Here is a 6,091-nt window from a genome sequence, read left to right on the forward strand (position 1 = left end):
GCCATCTCAATTCCCTTACACCAACATCGTCACAACAATCTCCATACTCCGATGATCAACAGATAACAATAATCACATCAAACATGTCTTATAAAGAACAAGATGGCGAGTAGGGAAACCCTAGCTTAGCAATCAACGTGGAATGAACTCGAACAATCGAAAGGCTCCTCTACGAAGTCTTCTCCTTTACCATAATCATATCACACAATTACACATTGCACAACCCCATATTCCTAATTCCGTAATTGTACAGTAACCCCAACGAATACAAACAACATATAATTAGAACTTACCAATAGTAGGATGAGGAATTATACGCAAGGACTCCGAAGCTTTCACAAACAACAAGGCTATGGGATGATTAGGGAGTGATTAGGGAGAGATTAGGGTTAACGTAGAAATGATGAAGTTGAAATGATGTTTTGAAAACTGACGCGCGATATAAAATAGTTTTAAACAATCCCTAATCAAACCGTCAAAATAATACTCGCCAGACCGAATACTCGGTCGAGTAAAGTTATACTCGGTAAGTATTCTCTACTCGATCGAGTATTCACTATACTCGGCCGAGTATTCATCGGAGTAACCAAAACAACTCACAACAGCAAAGACACTACTCGGCCGAGTAGGCTCTACTCGGTCGAGTAGTCACCAAAGAAAATCCGTAGTGTTACAATCTTCCCCCCTTAAAAAGAACTTCATCCCGAGGTTCACACTCTACTATAAAACAAAGCACTACACTACGCCACAAGACTATACTAACCACATATAACAACACCAAGGAACTATACAAGTCACCACAAAAATCATTACCCCGACTCAAAGCAAAACAACAAACAAAACAAAACACGACCGCGACCATCTCCTACCCCCCTAAAAAGACAACGGTTACGTCCCCGTAACCAAACATACCTGATAAAAAAGGTTAGGAAAACGTTCTCGCATAGCTTCCTCGGGTTCCCATGTGGCTTCCTCCACATTATGATTAGACCAAAGGACCTTGAGTAAGACCGTCTCACCATTCCGGGTCTTACGAACCTTGCGATCAAGAATCTCCTTAGGAATCTCGGCGTAGGACAAGGACTCATCAAGCTCGATGTTCTCCATTTCAAGGATATGCGACGGGTCGCTCACATACTTCCGAAGTTGGGATACATGAAAAACATTGTGCACTCTATCCAAAGCTGATGGTAACGCTAACCTGTAGGCTACGTCGCCAACACGGTCCAAAATCTCATAAGGACCTATAAACTTTTGGCTTAGCTTACCCTTTTTCCCAAACCTCATAACACCTCGCATAGGTGACACTTTTAAAAGAACCTTGTCACCTACCGTAAAATCAATGTCCTTTCGGTGCAAGTCGGCGTAGCTCTTCTGACGATCTTGAGCTGCTCGCATCTTTTACCGAATTAACTGGACTTGCTCAACCATATCTTGAACCAGTTGTGGCCCTAAAACCACCGCCTCGGAACTATCATCCCAACAAACTGGACTTCTGCATTTCCGGCCATACAAAGCTTCAAAAGGTGCCATCCCCACGCTTGTATGATAACTATTATTGTATGAAAACTCAATCAGATCAAGCCTGTCTTCCCAACTGCCCCCAAACTCCATAACACATGCCCTCAACATGTCCTCTAAGGTCTTGATGGTCCGTTCCGTCTGACCATCGGTTGCCGGATGAAAGGCTGTACTCATCTTTAAAGTTGTACCCATCAACTCTTGCAGCTCTTGCCAAAACTTGGATATGAACCTCGCATCACGATCAGAAACGATATCCTTAGGTATACCATGTAACCGAACCACATGCCTCCTGTAACCCAATGCCTGCTGCATCTTAGACCAAGTATCTTTCATGGGAACGAAATGGGCTGACTTGGTTAACCGATCTACAATCACCCAAATCATGTTGTTACCTTGTTGTGACCTAGGTAACCCCACAATGAAGTCCATGGAGATCGACTCCCACTTCCACTCTGGTACATCCAAAGACTGAATCTTACCTTGTGGTCTCCTTTGTTCACCCTTGACCTTTTGACAGTCAAACATCGGCTACAAACTCGGCTACATCTCTCTTCATGTTTGGCCACCAAAAACTCTTCTTAAGGTCTCTATACTGACTTGTCACCACTCGGGTGAACCTGAATAGGGAGTGCAATGAGACTCCGTCAAGATCACTCTCAACTCTCGCATCCTCGGGAACATACCATCTCCCATCAAAACGAACACTCCCATCCGGGTGGATAGAAAACACGGGAACCGTTCCACTCTCTACCCTTGACTTCCACTCCTAAATCTTAGGATCAAGCTCCTGCTTACTCTTGATGTTCGCATACAACTCTGGCTCGATCGTCAAATCCTGACGGTATCCCCCTCTCGAATCATAAAGATCCCCAACCTAGACATCTCATCCCTCAACTTCAGCAAGGACATAGCTGTACATAGCGAATGAACGCTCTTCCTACTCAAAGCATCCGCAACAACATTAGCCTTACCCTCGTGATAGATGATCTCCATATCATAATCCCCAATCAGCTCCATCCACCGTCTCTGTCGCATGTTAAGCTCCTTCGGAGTGTAGATGTACTTTAGACTCTTATGATCAGAGAACACCTTAAAAGTTGCTCCATAGAGGTAGTGTCTCCAAATCTCAAGAGCGAACACAAGCGCACCTGACTCGGATCATGAGTAGGGTAGTTCTCCTCATATTGCTTCATTTGTCTCGAAGCATACGCTATGAATTTCCTCCCGCATCAAAACACAACCAAGACCATTCTTTGAAGTTTGAAGCGTCGGTATATACCTCAAAGTTCTCACAACGCTACGGCAATGCTAGGATAGGAGCTGTGGTCAAGCGTTTCTTTAAGGTCTGAAACGCCGTCTCACAACTCTCATCCCAGACAAATCTGACTTCCTTCCTCATCAAGGGTGTCATAGGCCGCGCTATGGTAGAGAAATCTTTCACAAATCTCCTGTAGTAGCCGGCAAGGCCTAAGAAACTCCGAATCTCAGCAACATTCTTCGGCGATTCCCACTTGGTAACGGCCTCAATCTTACTAGGATCCACAGAGACCCCCTTCTTAGATATTACATGGCCCAGAAAAGCCACTTCCTCTAACCAGAACTCGCATTTGGATAGCTTGGCATAAAGCTAATTTTCTCTCAAGGTCTGCAGGACTATCCTCAAGTGCTCCTCATGCTCTTCCTTAGTCTTAGAATAGACTAAGATATCGTCGATGAAAACAACCACAAACCTATCCAAAAACGGTGTAAAGATCCGATTCATCAAATCCATAAAATCTCTTTGGCGCATTGGTCAACCCAAAAGGCATCACCACGTACTCGTAATGACCATATCGAGATCGGAACGTTGTTTTAGGAATATCCTCATCTGCTATCCTCGGTGGTGATATCCCGACCTCGGATCAATCTTGGAAAACACACCTGCTCCACTTAGCTGATCAAACAAGTCATCAATCCTCGGCAACGGATACTTGTTCTTCACTGTGACACGATTGAGCTCTCTGTAATCAATGCACAGTCGCATACTCCCATCTTTCTTCTTTACAAAAATAACTGGAGCTCCCCACGGTGACACACTAGGCCCGATGTAACCCTTGCCTAGCAACTCATGTATCTGCTTTTTCAACTCGCAACTCTTTAGGTGCCATACGGTATGGTGCTTTAGATATAGGACCCGTTCCCAGCTTAAGCTCCACACTGAAATCAACATCCCTCTTGGGAGGCAAACTCGGTATCTCTTCACGAAAAACATCTTCAAACTCTCTCACCACGGATATCTCGTGTCGGTGGCTCTACTCGGTGATCTCTCACATGACAAAGAATCAAGGGACACTTCTTCCTCAAACATGACTTTAAAGTCATCACGGCTATGAACCTACACTTAGGCTTTACCACAAACCCTCTATAGGACACCCTAACACCCTTGAGACCTTTTAAGGACACCCTCTTTTGCCGACAATCTATCCTGGCATCATACTTACCCAGCCAATCCATCCCGACAATCACCTTGAACCCATCCATAGGAAACTCTAATAGGTCTCTTGGTAAATCTACCCCTCCAACTACCATGGATACTCCCTTATACTGACTTGAGACACGACACGAGACTCCCCGAGGGTATGAATACATCATCTTTTACAACCTCAAACTTCCCCAAACCCATAGACACAACATGACTCTTAGACACAAAAGAATGTGTAGCCCCGGAATCAAACAAAACAAAGGACGGTACATTATGAACAAGAAAGGTACCGGTAACTACATGAGCATCATCCTGTGCTTCCTGCTTGTCCATCATGAAAAGCTTTCCACTGTTTTTCTATCCTCCACCCTGAACTGAACCATTGGAGGTACTTGGCTTGGCTGCCGAATCCTGAGTGGTGCTATTGTTCTGGCGCTGATAAGATCCACCACCACCGCGGTTGTAACCGCCCTGGTTGCCCTGTCCACCTCTGTTGCCCCATGAACCTCCCGGTCGGTTACTAGCAAAACTCTAAGTCGGCCCCTGAGAAAAATTCCCTGACCGAGCCCCTGAACCAGTGCCGGGCTTGTAGCTCGTGCATTCCCGTCTTTTGTGGCCTATCCCACCACACTTGAAGCATGTAAGGTTAGAGTTGTCACTCACACTCCGACCTCCATTCTTTCCCCAGCCACGAGATCCTCCCGAAAAACCAGCTCCCCCAGAAAAAGCCTTAGCATGGTTAAAGTTCCTTTTCTTGTTGGCCGACTGGCTGTTGTTTCCACCATCAGCCTTCCTCTTTTCAGAAGTAGTCCTCTCATCGATCTCTCTTGAGAGATCTACCATTCTCTCAGCTTGACCCGCTCTCAGGTACACTTCCTTGAGGTCAGTAGCAACCCCAGCTGGCATACGACTCACTATCTTAGCAGATAAACCCCTCTCAAAAAGGAGAGCCAAACCTCTCTGTCCTAGCTGCATGTCTTCAACATAACGAGATAGCTCCAAAAACCGATGATAGTAGTCGAAGAAGTCATCTCCTCGGTCATGGTGAAGGAATCAAAGTCAGATCTCATCTTGTGTCGGATATGCTCCGGCACAAACTGCTCTCTCATAGAACTCTTCAACCCAGACCAAGGAATAGCTCCTTCCGCCTGATAATAAGCTCTAGCATCTTCCTTGACATTTTGCCACCAAACTGCAGCCTCACCTCTTAGGTAGTACACTACCTGCTCAACAATCATGTCCTCGGGGCACTTAAACATTTCCATGAGAGCTTCAATCTCACGGTGCCACTTCTCGAGTAGCTTTGGTTCACCTACCCCGTCATACGTGGGAGGGTTGAAGCGAGCAATGATGATGCTGAGCTGAGTTGCATCCATCGACTTCTCGTTCCCCTTTCCCACATTTTTGAGAGCTTCAAGGAGAGCCTCTTGTTGCTCAATCATACGAGCAACCTCATCAAGAGTCATCTCCGAAGCTTGGATCTGTGCGGGAGTTCTTTTGGGCGGCATCTTGAATCGACAAGAAACACGGAAACGTAAACACAAAAGCCTACAACTCAAAAACGTAATAACTTTCCGCTAAAAAGAACACTCGGCCGAGTATACAACCATACTCGGTCGAGTAACGACTACTCGGTCGAGTATCTTAGATACTCGGTCGAGTATTCGACTCGAGCGTACGTCAAAACCCAAAACAACACGCGGTCGAGTAAAACAACACTCGGCCGAGTAGCCACTACTCGGTCGAGTATACTTCTTACTCGGTCGAGTTATCACATACTGAGAGCCACCGGTAATCACTGCCAAACAATACTCGGTCGAGTGCTTGGTTACTCGGCCGAGTGCTCCCTACTCGGTCGAGTACCTGCCCTGCTCGGCCGAGTCATAGAGTAGACGGGTATACAGTATAAAGTTCTATATCATGCTCACTATTCCCGCAGCAAACATATAACATCAAGGACTTTAATGCCAATTAAAAAAAAATCACATCAGCCTACAATTCAAATATCAAGAACTTTAATGCCACGTTATAATCATATGAGCATACAAATCATGCATATGCTAATTCCAACATGACAAACATTCACACACCCGTCACATCCTCCAT

This window comes from Silene latifolia, chromosome Y (assembly GCF_048544455.1).
Source record: "Silene latifolia isolate original U9 population chromosome Y, ASM4854445v1, whole genome shotgun sequence".
NCBI classification, from domain to species: Eukaryota; Viridiplantae; Streptophyta; class Magnoliopsida; order Caryophyllales; family Caryophyllaceae; genus Silene; species Silene latifolia.